This window comes from Triticum aestivum, chromosome 1B (genome assembly GCF_018294505.1).
Source record: "Triticum aestivum cultivar Chinese Spring chromosome 1B, IWGSC CS RefSeq v2.1, whole genome shotgun sequence".
NCBI classification, from domain to species: Eukaryota; Viridiplantae; Streptophyta; class Magnoliopsida; order Poales; family Poaceae; genus Triticum; species Triticum aestivum.
The window spans coordinates 29,572,929-29,588,493 of NC_057795.1; positions in this window are offsets into that span (position 1 = coordinate 29,572,929).

Below are 15,565 nucleotides of genomic sequence, written 5' to 3' on the forward strand. Positions count from 1 at the left end.
AAGAATAATCAATGAAATATATCATACCTGTGACGTTGAATCACATCATTGGTTTACCAACTTTTTGTAGTAAGGGTGATAACCCCAATCTTGAGTAATGATAACTCCTTTCATACTGTGCCGGTTTATGATAAAACCGTACCGGGTTGTGATAAACACCGGTTTAACCATATATAATACTGGCGACTCGTAGTCAAACCAGATCGGGCGGATAGTCTCCGGATTATGATTTGATCATATACTGACAATTTGTACTTGAAAGTCAAGCCGGGTTAATGAACACCGGGTTACTCCATAATGAGATGGTAACATAAAATCAAACCGGGCAGATAGTCTCCGGATTAGGATTTGACTGTGTTCCGCTAATTTGTAATTGACAGTTTGAAATGGATTAACAATGTCGGTTTAAAAACGCAACAAAAATCAAATAACAGTTATGAAAAAAATATGGAAGCAAAGGCAATGATAAGACCGTTTGCAAAAAGAGGCTTTACTGAGCCGATCAGATGGTGTTACCATGGTCGGACACGACCAAGCTCCCAATAAGGTGTAGCTATGGTTCAAGTCAGCCAGGTCCCCAACTGAAACCGTGGCATTATGCCGATCAAGTGGCGTGGCAATGGTTCGGGTTCGACCAAGCCCCCAAGTGATTCTATGGCCTTAGGCCGATCAAGAGGCGTGACTGGTTCAGACTTGACCATGTCCCCAAGTGATCTGGTGGCTTTCGCCTATCAAAAGGTGTTGCATTGGTTCGGACACGACCAAGCCCCCAAGTGATATTGTGGCACTAGGCCGATCAAGAGGCGTGGCTATGGTTCGGATACGACCAAGCCCCCAAGTGACTCTATGGCCTTAGGCCGATCAAGAGGCGTGACTGGTTCAGACTTGACCATGCCCCAAGTGATCAATAATATGATAAGCCAATAAGGCATGATACCCATGTTTGGACCGCGCATCATGGCAGCAGGTCCTCTTTGGCACCCTTTAACTTTTTTCAAGAGATAAATCCTTCTTGAACCGGGATTTTGAACCGGATATTGAGATCCTCAAAGCTTTGTAAGGGACAAAATTTACCTTGATCCGGATGTTGAACCGGTTTTGAAAACTTCAAAGCTTTGCGGGAGAAAGATGTCTCTTGAACCAAATTTTAAACCGGAATTTTCATCAGTATGGTAGTGTCCCCTGGAACCGGGTTATCATCCCCTCCCATGACCCGGAGTTCTCGAGTCATGTCACTGTAGCCCCTAATTTTTAAGACTACCCGAGGAGTTGGCTTGAGACTCTCCATATTTGACCGTGATATAAACCGGTATGAGTCATTCAACATCTCAATGACATAATTTGTCCTGCACTGGGGAACTTGCAAGCCAGAGTAATTGCTCTTTTAAAGAAAGCAATATATAATATGAAATATACTGGATGGATTTCACCTGATGTGATGAGCCGGAATTAATCCGTCAGAGAGTTGATGATCACTGCGGTAAGGCTGTTGAACAGTAAACGGTCGCTGATGCCGTTGCATGATTATGCTACCGTACACTCCATGAATATGGCATTACACCATCTTTATGATGAATCGTTGTCCTGCACACAAAGGTGTACATTCCAAAGTGATTGTTTTTTGACAAAAAACAATATGCGCTAATAAAATAATCTTAGATGGATATCACCTGATATGTTAGGCTGGAAATAATCCGCCATGGGGTTGACGACATCTTATGGTGAAACTGAAATCACTCACGAGTGAACCGGCCGCAGTTTTTATAAGCTGGTGCATCCGGGGAAGGTCGGCACCGGCGTTGTAAGCCGGCACGGACAAAAGAGTCGGCCGCGGCGGTGGAAACGGCAAGGACGCTGGCGAATCGGTCGCGGTGTTGGAAACGGTAAGGACGCGAGTGAGTCGGCCACCGGCGTGGACGATTAGTCTGTTGCGTGTATTGATGTAGCGAGGGCGGCGACTTGCTCACGCATCCGTCCAGAACACGGCACGATCATGCTAGCGCAAAAATAATATTTACGCACGCTCTTTTGTGACACCTTTGTAATAAATAATGGTCCTGCGAAAAAATACCATTGACCAGTGTAATTGTTCTTTGATGTAAACAATAAGTTTAATAAAATAAACTTAAACGGATAGATATCACCTGGTAGTATCTTGTAGTGGACGTAGTAGTTCACACCAACCTTGATTCACGTGGTGCAAGTAACATCAGTAGTTGAGGTGACTTGTTTTGACCATCGTGGAAACATCAGCAGCCACAACCGAAACCAAAGAAAAGAGCATCGGAGCCGACGACTCTCCTCTTGGATGCAGAGCAGCTCAGCGAGGCAACAACGGCGTCTTGGCAACAAGGGCGGTCGGGCCTCCAGTGATTCAGAACAACGACAGAAAGAAGCGGGTCACGGCGAGGGCAGCTCGAAGCGGCTAGCCGGCTCGGCGCAGCTGAACCGGGGGCGGCCGGTCGGCGACCACGGCTCAGGTGACGCGAGGGCGTGAGCGGCAGAGGCCTGAGTCTGCAGCCAAGTCCATTTCCGGGCCGTACGTTTTGCCAAATCCACGGCCGGCGGGTCAAACTGACGACGGCGGCTCATGGAGGCGAGGCGAGGCTGTGGTGACTCGGTGATAGATCCCGAGGCGGAGGCGGGTCAGCGTGGTAGTGAGGCAAACCGGCAGGGGCCGGCTCGGGAGTCATGGCGAAGACGGCGGCTTGGGCCCGGCCATGGCGGAGTCCGAATCTACCCCCCGTCCCCGTTGGTGTCGTTTTAACTATCCGCGTCTTCCAGGTCGTAGCCGTGTTTGAGTGGTGATTTGACCTTTCGATGGTTGCTCTTCCCATGTAAAACAGTGGCCACAACAAAGGGATTTTTCTTCTCGGGAAATTGGTCCTGTAAATGCTTGTACTGACAGTAGTAAGATGGTGCCTCAGCAAGTCACGTGGCGTGGAAACTTGGAAGGGCAGCACAGCCTGTGGCCGATTTGTTTGAGATTGACTCAGCTTGGACTAGTACTTCCTTTTGGTCTGATGGTTCAATCTCGTCTTCCCATAAAAAAGTAACAGCGACGAAACGCTTTCGATTTTGCCTGCCCTCGTTGCTGTGGAATTTCCTTGGCACTTGTACCGGTGCAGTACAAGTTTCTTTCGACTCGGACTCGACGGATCTTCATGGCGCGTGCGGCGATCGCATAGCACGTAACCCAAAAAATTTCTTAATCACAATCTCGTACCTGTCGCTCCAAGGTTTAATCCTAATTCTGATTTCCCATTGATAAATTTGCCGGCTCTGTCCATGGTTGTCCGGTAGCTCACGCGATCGTTCCATGCTGGCTTCTTTTAATCTAATCAATCACGAGCTTCTCGATCCCTGAGAGAAATCCCTTCAAGAACTCAACACCACCGTGCGCTTGCCCCACGGTGGGCACCAACTGTCGTGGAATTGTCACGGCAGATGTCCTTAGTGTCAGGACTTAATCGCAAGGCCAACGCATCTATGTGGTAGCTTGAGAGGGGTTGAGTGGGACGAGAGACGCAGGGCGGATCAACATGCAAGACAAGGGTTTAGACAGCTTCGGGCCCCGGAAAACATCATCCGGTAAAAACCCTACATGTTGTTTGAGGCTAGGTCTCATTATGATCATGAGGGAGTCGCCGTAAACCGGCTCTCCTCTTTGTGTCTAGCCCTAACATTGTTTCTTCTTGCTTGTAACTTGTCCCTCTTTGGGGAGCCCTGCCCCTCCTTATATATGTTGAAGGGCGGGTTACATCTGGAGTCCTATTAGGATTAGGACTAGTCTATCTCTAATACAAACCGGATACAAGTCCAGGTCTTAACTCCTTGTAAGACAAATATTCCTTATGCCTTTCCTCTTAAACCGGCCCACCGTAGTATGAACCGGCCTTCATGAACCGCCCGTTGGGCCACCAGGTCTTGTCGCTCCTCGCACCCGCGTGCTGGATTACCAATGAGTCGTGAACCGCCAGGTCCAAACGGGTCACCGGTGAACCGCCAAGTGTCAGCGGGGTCTCAAATAAACCGCCAAGTCCGGCCGGGTTAACTTCCGGCCGGTTTACACCGCGGGGAGCGGAGCCGGTGTAGAACCGAAAGCAAAGAGGCAACGGGTTCCTAACAAACTCAGGACTACTAGACTGGTGGTCACGGAGGTGGACGATGGCAATTTTGAGCCAAAGGCGCCCGAGGAAGCGCGCGCGTGCTACGACAATCAAATAGGCTGCATCGTACGGACAACCGCCACCATCAATGATGAGAAACTACAGAAGATAGAAAATATGAGGAGCTCCCTCCTAAAGAAGTTTCACCAGATATTCTTGTTCCCGGGCCGGAATGAGAAGGATTATGAAGATCCAGACAAGGACCCAGCAATGAAGAAGATAAACAAACACGTCATGTCCAAGTTTAGCAACGCGTTGGCCGCCTGAAAAAATCGAGTGAAAGCAAAGATCAACGACGGGGAACCCTACTCCGAGATTGTAATGGATAATCCGACAATCACGGAAGAGCAGTTTCAAATATTCAAGGAGGCTTGCAAGGCCGAATCTGCCAAAAAAAGTCTAAGTACATGAAGGGGCTTCAAAAGAGGAACATTGGGAGCCACCACCTCGGAAGCCGTGGTTACGGCGGAAAGAGGTCCAAATGGGCCAAGGAGGATGCGGAAGCCGCGAGTCTGGGCATCCCAGACCCTTGGCGGATTTCACCGTCCCGCAGGAGCGTGATGTTCTGAGGGCCCGACACCGTTGGGACCCCGTGAAGAAGGTTTACGAGACAACACCGGTCATTACGGAGTTCATGAGACTGCTGGTAATTTTAGTTTCTGATCAATTCGACTGCACACGTTAGTCATATTTGTAAACGATTCTTGTGCCTTTTGCAGAGAGAGCAACACCGGATTGCGGCCGAAAGCGACTCGTCGTCTGAGGCATTGGCGAGGCCCAAGTGGGACACTCCATTCAACCGGGCATTGAACATATTGAAACGACAACCGGTGGATACTCGACCATCGTATGGACGCGTGCACGGTGTTGGAGAAGGCACCACGTGGAAGAAGTACTACCTCGAGACCACGGAGGAGAGAAAGGAAAGTCGGAGGTTAACTGAAGAAAACATCGACAAGAAGGTTGAGATTGCGGTTGGGAAGAAATCATCTCAGATAGTCGCAATAGCGGTAGCTGCCGCAAAACAGGCGATTGCAGATATGTCTACTTCCTTGGTGATGGGCGTTTTCACTTGGACAAGGCAAAATCCAGAAAAAAATGCAGAGGACTTTCCCCTTGCTGACTTCTTGGGAGCACCTGCTCCCGCACCTGCTCCCGTACCTGCTCCCGCATCGGCTCCCGCACCTGCTCCCGCACCGGCTCCCGCACCAGCTCCCGCACCTGCTCCCGCACCGGCTCCCGCACCTGCTCCCACACCTGCTCCCGCACTGGCTCCCCCACCGGCCGTGCTCGGTGGTGCCTCCTCTTTGGCTGAGCTCGACGCCCTCACGGTATCTGTCACACCGGCCCCCTTCAATATAAATGTATAATCTCCCGTTTTCGTTGCCTTTCGGATGTCTCACGTCGCAGACTTTTCTTTGCAGGCTGACGAAACCCCGTGCACCATATTGTACACCATCGGCGAACAGAAGGTGGACGTGGGGAAGGCGATGATAATGGAGCCGAAGGAACCATTGTTCCACAGTCGGCCGATCCCCCCGAACGTCTTCGAGGTTTCCGTGGCCAGTGTCAAACCAGGCCATGAGAATTTGCCTCCTCTAATACCAGTGGGGGATGACGACGAGACCTCGCGGCGGCTTGGTGATTGTTGCAATGGGTGGGTCCTGTTGTGGCCAAAGAGTCTGCTTCGTCTGGAGGCGGCCGGGAGCATACCCACAAGCACCCAGCCTCAGCAAGGTATGAACATCAACACCCCACCTACCCAATTAGCGTCGGGTGTCGGGTTGGGTGATAGTGGACGGGGTAAGGAGGAGGCTCCATTAGTCGCTGATGACGTCGCCATGGATGAGGATGAGGATGAGGATGGCGCTGAACAGTATGTCTATACTGGCGCCTCCTCAGGGTTTGAGCGTCATGAGTCGGTGCCTGAATTACCGTCTCAATGTATTATTGACGACCTTCCGGTAGTAAAGAAGTCTAGGAAGAGAGCGAGGAAAGGCAAAAAAGCTGATTCTATGATCCAGTCGCCTCAGCAGCCTCGGCTTCAGGACCGTATAGATATCCCCGATGCGGATAAATGGCATATCCCCGGTCAACCAATCCTACCTGCAACAGCGCTACGGGCCAGATTCGGTGATCTAAGGAGACTTCATGACGATGTGCTGCGGGTAGAAAAAGGCCTCATCGCCTCGAAAGATCCAGGATACCCACTCTACGTGGTTAACGTTTCGCGGCAAATGTCGTACGTCGACAGCTTCTCTGCGGATAAGTTCTTCCTCCGATTCGATTACATATTCGACATGTTTCACGTGAAGAAGCTAGATTTTACGTTTGTCTGCCTTTATGCCTTGCACATGAACTACATCATTGGGGTTGAGCAGATACGTCATATCTATGTCGCTAACCCGTACTACATGCACGAGAGCTTCTTGGGAGTCTGTGCAGAGCAGCGTGAATACGCGAGGGATTACATCGTCAGTTTCATGCTCGCCAATAAGGACAAGGAGGCGATTCTCATGCCTTATCATCCTGTGTAAGTCATCCGTGCTGCTATCCTTCCTTCGATTTCAATAATTCATTTGCACGGTGGAGGCTAATTAATTTGAGGTGTACTTATTTTGCGCAGCGGCGGGCGCGCCGTCCTCATCATCCTCTACCCCCGATTCTCCCACGCTCTTTACTTGGACTCGTCGAAGAACATTCACAAAAAGGATTACACCCACATCAAGATGTTCTCGACAGTGGTATGTTTTACTACCAAGCAAGGGGTGGAGAGGTTAGGGACAAGAAGAGAAGGGGCGGCAGGACCGCCTTCAGCCACAAGACCGACTTCTGTTGCATCCAGCAACCAAACGATTCCCTTAATGATGGATTCTATGTCCTACACCACATGCTGGAGTACAGATGGGATCACCAGAACCTTCACATGTCACCTAGATCTGGCGATGCCCATATTCTGCAATGGGCAAAGGACATAGGAGATATCGAGGATCATCGACTTCGAGCTAAGTTCTATAACATCTAGCGCGAACTTGCCCAAATCATCATGAAAGAGGTCGTCGCAAAAACAGGGATGTTCTATGGAGAAGGACAAATGTCGCGGGAAGACGTCCAAACATGGATAGCCTCTCAGCGTCTCGACATGAAGCCTTTCACTAAGCTCGGGGACTATCTCCCTAACCTCGATGGATGGCACGGCATGTTGGAGTGATTGTCGATATATGACAATGTGTCTGTTTAGTCCATACTTTCTATATGACAAAACTTTGAGTTATGCGCAGTGAAACTTTATTTGTGATGTAATTAAACCGTCCTCCTCCTCGACTAGCGAAGATCACTCTAGTTAGGGCATTTTGGGTACGATGAACTTTGTTATTTATGCTTATGATATGTTGTTTCTATTTTTGTCAAGTCTGTCTCTTTTTGTTGCTCAACTATATATGTTGCATATCATCGACTCATGTGACAATGCAGGTGCATAGATCATCGATGGCGAAGAAGTGCTACGCCAGGAGTATATATACGATGAGTGGCCGGAGTGTCAGGCCCAGGTGTTGCCGGTTTCCGGTTTCCGAGCGACAGGCAGTAGTTAGTTTAGGTTCACGCTAATGCGAGGGAGGGGTACAAACTCATGTACTCAAAGTGATAGCTCTTCTCACGTATACCATTGTTTAGATGGATGACGATGTATTTGCAAGTAATCAAGGACTTGTATCGCTATTTTCGAGATGACGACAAGAGACCACTTTGTGTTGGATGATGATTATGATGAGACTATTTGTATGTATATGCTATGATTACATTCGTGGTCTCGCAGGCATTTGTATGTGTATCATGATGACATTTCTATGTGCTAAATATTCTTCTATAAAGCCTGTTCAAATACAAAACAAATATGCCAAAAAAAACAAAAAAACTTGTTAAATTAGTAGTAGCGAGTGTATAAAAGTTAGCAGCAGCGCCGCGATAGCAGTAGCGCGTCGTTGCAAAGGACGCTAGAGCTACTAGAAGTAGCGAGCTCCCAATAACCGCGCTGCTGCTACACTTGTGTAGCAGTAGCGCCGGTGACCACGCGCTACTGCTATATGTTAGCTGTAGCGCCTTATTAGTAGCGCCCCTCCCCGCGCTACTGATACACCTAAAACCCGCGCTGCTGCTAGCCTTTTCCCTAGTAGTGGAGCATTTGGTTACTGGATCTGTCCGGTGGGAGATGGTAGCACGGGATATCTTCAACCGGTTTGGATGGCGGTAATGTAATAGGATAGGCAATTAGTTTTCCTATCTTTTGTTATGCCAGCCGGTTGTGGCTTTTGGTAGTTTTGTTCTTGGCGTTGTGGCTCTGTGTGAGCTTGCCGTTTTTTATTTTGCTTCGAGACTTTAAGACCTTGTTGAACCTCATTTTTATTTATATATGTGGCCGTATGCATCGTTCTGATGCAGAGGCCGGGGTGTCCCCCCTTTTCGAAAAAAAGAAAAAAAATCATTAGTAGTATGGATAGCACAAATAGCATAGCAATTATCATCATCACAATGAGTAATAGAAGCAACATCATTTGGGAGGGATACCTTTCTACCTTTGCTTCTCTATCTTTTCTTTTTCTTCTTCACATCATGTGTGGGTTTTACCCTCTTTTTTGAGCTCCTTATTAATGAGATTGGTTGAATAGAAAGCTCCTCCTCGTTACCTGATTCATCATAAGAAATAATAGGAGGATATTGGGAGGTCTCTTCCCTTTCATTGGTATTCTCTTCATCCTCTATTTGCTTTCTTTTCTTTATGTAATTGGCAATATAAAGATTTTCAATGCAATTCACCGCACAATACATATAAATTTACTCTAAATCAATATCAAGGAACTTCTCAAGGTTATATTCTGGAATATGCTTAGTTATACGTTTCATTTCTTCATAACCCAAAAGCAAACTAAGTTCATTATGATGTGCAAGGGTAATCAAGTCATCACAATTCTTGGACACGATTCGATCATGAAACAATTTGCATCGGAGATTTAAATGACCATGTTCATTGCAAAGTTCACAAGTATGGTAAAGAAATTTTAAATTTTTAGCACAAACATCTAGCCTTTCTTGCAACCATTTAGTTTCTAAATACTTATGCCTCTTGCAAAATCTATCTTGCCTATTTGGCGTGTACTTGCAAACTCTATGCACTCCACAAAAATTGACATGCTTAGAAGAGACATTTTCATCATGACTAGTGCAATCATCATTAGTACTATGGATATTCAAAGAGTTCATACTAACAACATTGCAATCATGCTCATCATTCAAAGATTTAGTGCCAACCATTTTATAGACTTCTTCTTCTAGCACTTGAGTACAATTTTCCTTACCAGCATTCTTACGAAAGATATTAAAAAGATGAAGCGTATGAGGCAAACTCAATTCCATTTTTTTGTAGTTTCTTTTTATAGACTAAACTAGTGATAAAACAAGAAACAAAAAGATTCGATTGCAAGATATAAAGATATACCTTCAAGCACTCACCTCCCTGGCAACGGCGCCAGAAAAGTGCTTGATGTCTACTATGCAACCTTCTTCTTGTAGACGTTGTTGGGCCTCCAAGTGCAGAGGTTTGTAGGACAGTAGCAAATTTCCCTCAAGTGGATGACCTAAGGTTTATCAATCCGTAGGAGGCGTAGGATGAAGATGGTCTCTCTCAAACAACCCTGCAACCAAATAACAAAGAGTCTCTTGTGTCCCCAACACAGCCAATGCAATGATAAATTGTATAGGTGCACTAGTTCGGCGAAGAGATGGTGATACAAGTGCAATATGGATGATAGATATGAGTATTTGTAATCTGAAATTATAAAAACAGCAAGGTAAATAATGATAAAAGTGAGCGTAAACGCTATTGCAATGCTAGGAAACAAGGCCTAAGGTTCATACTTTCACTAGTGACGTTCTCTCAACAATACTAACATAACTAGATCATATAACAAACCCTCAACATGCAACAAAGGGTCACTCCAAAGTCACTAATAGTGGAGAACAAACGAAGAGATTATGGTAGGGTACGAAATCACCTCAAAGTTATCATTTCTAATCTATCTATTCAAGAGTTCGTAGTAAAATAACAGGAAGCTATTCTTTTCTTCGATCTATCATAGAGTTCATACTAGAATAACACCTTAAGACACAAATCAACCAAAACCCTAATGTCACCTAGATACTCCAATGTCACCTCAAGTATCTGTGTGCATGATTATACGATATGCATCACACAATCTCAGATTCATCTATTCAACCAACACAAAGTACTTCAAAGAGTTCCCAAAGTTTCTACGAAGAGTCAAGACGAAAACGTGTGCCAACCCTTATGCATAGATTCATTGAACCCGCAAGTTGATCACCAAAACATACATCAAGTAGATCACGTGAATATCCCATTGTGACCACAGATAAGCACGGCAAGACATACATCAAGTGTTCTCAAATCCTTAAAGACTCAATCCGATAAGATAACTTCAAAGGGAAAAATCAATCCATTACAAGAGAGTAGAGGGGGAGAAATATCATAAGATCCAACTATAATAGCAAAGCTCGCGATACATCAAGATTGTGCCAAATCAAGAACACGAGAGAGAGAGAGATCAAACACATAGCTACTGGTACATACCCTCAGCTCGAGGGTGAACTACTCCCTCCTTGTCATGGAGAGCGCCCGGATGATGAAGATGGCCACCGGTGAGGGATCCCCCCTCCGGCAGGGTGCCGGAACAGGGTCCCGAGAGGTTTTTGGTGGCTACAGAGGCTTGCGGCGGCGGAACTCCCGATCTAGGTTTCTTTCTTATAGGTTTCAGTATTTATAGGAATTTTTGGTGTAGGTCTCACGTCAAAGGGGTCTCCGGGTTGTCCACGAGGCAGGAGGCGCCCTCCACCGTCGTGGGCAGCCCGAGACTCTTCTAGCCCAAATCTTGCACTCCCGGGGCTTCTTTTGGTCGATAAAAATTCGTCAAAAATTGGCACGTCAATTGGACTCCGTTTGGTATTCCTTTTCTGTAAAAACTCAAAAACAAGAAAAAAAGAAACTGGCACTGGGCTCTAGGTTAATAGGTTATTCCCAAAAATGATATAAAAGTGTATAGTAAAGCCCATAAACATCCAAAACGGGTAATATAATAGCATGGAACGATCAAAAATTATAGATACGTTGGAGACGTATCAGGCACCATCAAAATCCGTTGAGACGACGCCTTATGAACTATGGTTTGGCTAGAAACCAAAAGTTGTCGTTTCTTGAAGTTTGGGGCTGTGATGCTTATCTGAAAAAGGTTCAACCTGATAAGCTCGAACCCAAATCGGAGAAGTGTGTTTTCATAGGATACCCAAAGGAAACTATTGGGTACACCTTCTATCATAGATCCGAAGGCAAAATCTTTGTTGCTAAGAATGGATCCTTTCTAGAGCAGGAGTTTCTCTCGAAAGAAGTGAGTGGGAGGAAAGTAGAACTTGATGAGGTAACTGTACCTTCTCCCTTATTGGAAAGTAGTTCATCATAGAAATTAGTTCTAGTGATTCCTACACCAATTAGTGAGGAAGCTAATGATGATGATCATGAAGCTTCAGATCAAGTTACTACTGAACCTCCTAGGTCTTCCAGACTAAGATCCGCACCACAGTGGTACGATAATCTTGTTCTAGAAGTCATGTTACTAGACCATGATGAACCTACGAACTATGAGGAAGCGATGATGAGCCCAGATTCCACGAAATGGCTTGAGGCCATGAAATCTGAGATGGGAACCATGTATGAGAACAAAGTGTGGACTTTGGTGGACTTGCCCGATGATCGGCAAGCCATAGAAAATAAATGGATCTTTAAGAAGAAGACCGACACAGACGGTAATGTTACTGTTTACAAAGCTCAACTTGTTGTGAAAGGTTTTCGACAAGTTCAAGGAGTTGAATACGATGAGACTTTCTCACCCGTAGCGATGCTTAAGTCTATCCGAATCATGTTAGCAATTGCTGCATTTTATGATTACGAAATTTGGCAAATGGATGTCAAAACTGCATTCCTGAATGGATTTCTGGAAGAAGAGTTGTATATGATGCAACCGGAAGGTTTTGTCGATCCAAAGGTAGCTAGCAAAGTGTGCAAGCTCTAGCATTTCATTTATGGACTGGTGCAAGCCTCTCGGAGTTGGAATAAATGCTTTGATAGTGTGATCAAAGCATATGGTTTTATACAGACTTTTGGAGAAGCCTGTATTTACAAGAAAGTGAGTGGGAGCTCTGTAGCATTTCTAATCTTATATGTAGATGACATATTATTGATTGGAAATGATATAGAATTTCTGGATAGCATAAAGGGATACTTGAATAAGACATTTCCTATGAAAGACCTCGGAGAAGCTGCTTACATATTGGGCATCAAGATCTATAGAGATAGATCAAGACGCTTAATTGGACTTTCACAAAGCACATACCTTGATAATGTTTTGAAGAAGTTCAAAATGGATCAGTCAAAGAAAGGGTTCTTGCCTGTGTTACAAGGTGTGAAGTTGAGTCAAACTCAATGCCCGACCACCGTAGAAGATAGAGAGAAAATGAAAGTCATTCCCTATGCTTGAGCCATAGGTTCTATCATGTATTCAATGTTGTGTACCAGACCTGATGTATGTCTTGCTATAAGCATAGCAGGGAGGTACCAAAGTAATCCCGGAGTGGAGCACTGGACAGCGGTCAAGAACATCCTGAAATACCTGAAAAGGACTAAGGATATGTTTCTTGTTTATGGAGGTGAAAAAGAGCTCATCGTAAATGGTTACGTCGATGCAAGCTTTGACACTGATCCAGATGACTCTAAGTCACAAACCGGATACGTATTTTTATTGAATGGAGGAGCTGTCAGTTGGTGCAGTTCCATGCAGAGCGTCGTGGCGGGATCTACGTGTGAAGCAGAGTACATTGCTACTTTAGAAGCAACAAATGAAGGAGTTTGGATGAAGGAGTTCATATCCGATCTAGGTGTCATACCTAGTGCATCGGGTCCAATAAAAATCTATTGTGACAATACTAGTGCAAGTGCCTTGGCAAAGGAATCCAGATTTCACAAGAGAACCAAGCACATCAAGAGACGCTTCAATTCCATCCGTCATCAAGTGTCAGAAGGGGACATAGAGATTTGCAAGATACACATGGATCTGAATGTTGCAGACCCGTTGACTAAGCCTCTTCCACGAGCAAAACATGATCAACACTAAAGCTTCATGGGTGTTAGAATCATTACTATGTAATCTAGATTATTGAGTCTATTGCAAGTGAGAGACTGAAGGAAATATGCCCTAGAGGCAATAATAAAGTTATTATTTATTTCCTTAGTTCATGATAAATGTTTATTATTCATGCTAGAATTGTATTATCCGGAAACTTAGTACATGTGTGAATACATAGACAAAACCTATAGTCCTCCCTAGTATGCCTCTACTTGACTAGCTCGTTAATCAAAGATGGTTATGTTTCCTAACCATAGACATGTCTTGTCATTTGATGAACGGGATCACATCATTAGGAGAATGACGTGATGGACATGACCCATCCGTTAGCTTAGCATTATGATCATGTCAGTTTCATTGCTACTGCTTTCTTCATGACTTATATAAGTACCTCAGACTATGAGATTATGCAACTCCCGAATACCGAAGGAACACTTTGTGTGCTACCAAACGTCACAACGTAAATGGGTGATTATAAAGGTTCCCTACAGGTGTCTCCGAAGGTGTTTGTTGGGTTGGCATAGATCGGGATTAGGATTTGTCACTCCGTGTTTCAGAGAGGTATCTCTGGCCCTCTCGGTAATACTCATCACTATAAGCCTTGCAAGCATTGTGATTAATGAGTTAGTTGCGGGATGAAGTATTACAGAACGAGTAAAGAGACTTACCAGTAACGAGATTGAACTAGGTATTGAGATACCGACAATCGAATCTTGGGCAAGTAACATACCGATGACAAAGGGAACAACTGTTGGGGAACGTAGTAATTTCAAAAAAATTCCTATGCACACGCAAGATCATGGTGATGCATAGTAACGAGAGGGGAGAGTGTTGTCCACGTACCCTCGTAGACCGAAAGCGGAAGCGTTATGACAACGCGGTTGATGTAGTCATACGTCTTCACGGCCCGACCGATCAAGCACCGAAACTACGGCACCTCCGAGTTCTAGCACACGTTCAGCTCGATGACGTCCCTCGAACTCCGATCCAGTCGAGTGTCGAGGGAGAGTTCCGTCAGCACGACGGCGTGGTGACGATCTTGATGTTCTACCGTCACAGGGCCTCGCCTAAGCACCGCTACAATATTATCGAGGAGGACTATGGTGGAGGGGGGCACCGCACACGGCTAAGATATCAATGATAAATTGTTGTTGTGCCTAGAGGTGCCCCCTGCCCCCGTATATAAAGGAGCAAGGGGGGAGGGGCGGCCGGCCTAGGAGGGGACGCGCCAAGGGGAGTCCTACTCCCACCGGGAGTAGGACTCCCTCCTTACTTGTTGGAGTAGGAGAAGGGGAAAGAGGGGGAGAGGAATAAGGAAAAGGGGGCTGCGCCCCTTGTCTAATTCGGACCAGAGGGGGGGCGCATGCCTCCTTCCTTTTGGCATGTCTCCTCTATTCCCGTATGGCCCAATAAGGCCCATATACTCCCCGGCGAATTCCCGTAACTCTCCGGTACTCCGAAAAATACCCGAATCACTCGGAACCTTTCCGAAGTCCGAATATAGTCGTCCAATATATCGATCTTCATGTCTCAACCATTTCGAGACTCCTCGTCATGTCCCTGATCTCATCCGGGACTCCGAACTCCTTCGGTACATCAAAACTCATAAACTCATAATATAACTGTCATCGAAACCTTAAGCATGCGGACCCTACGGGTTCGAGAACAATGTAGACATGACCGAGACATGTCTCCGGTCAATAACCAATAACGGAACCTGGATGCTCATATTAGCTCCCATATATTCTACGAAGATCTTTATCGGTCAAACCGCATAACAACATACGTTGTTGCCTTTGTCATTGGTATGTTACTTGCCCGAGATTTGATCGTCGGTATCTTAATACCTAGTTCAATCTCGTTACCGACAAGTCTCTTTACTCGTTACATAATACATCATCCCGCAACTAACTCATTACTTGCAATGCTTATAGTGATGTGCATTACCGAGTGGGCCCAGAGATACCTCTCCGACAATCAGAGTGACAAATCCTAATCTTGAAATACGCCAAACCAACATGTACCTTCGGAGACACCTGTAGAGCTCCTTTATAATCACCCAGTTACGTTGTGACGTTTGGTAGCACACAAAGTGTTCCTCCGGTAAACGGGAGTTGCATAATCTCATAGTCATAGGAACATTTATAAGTC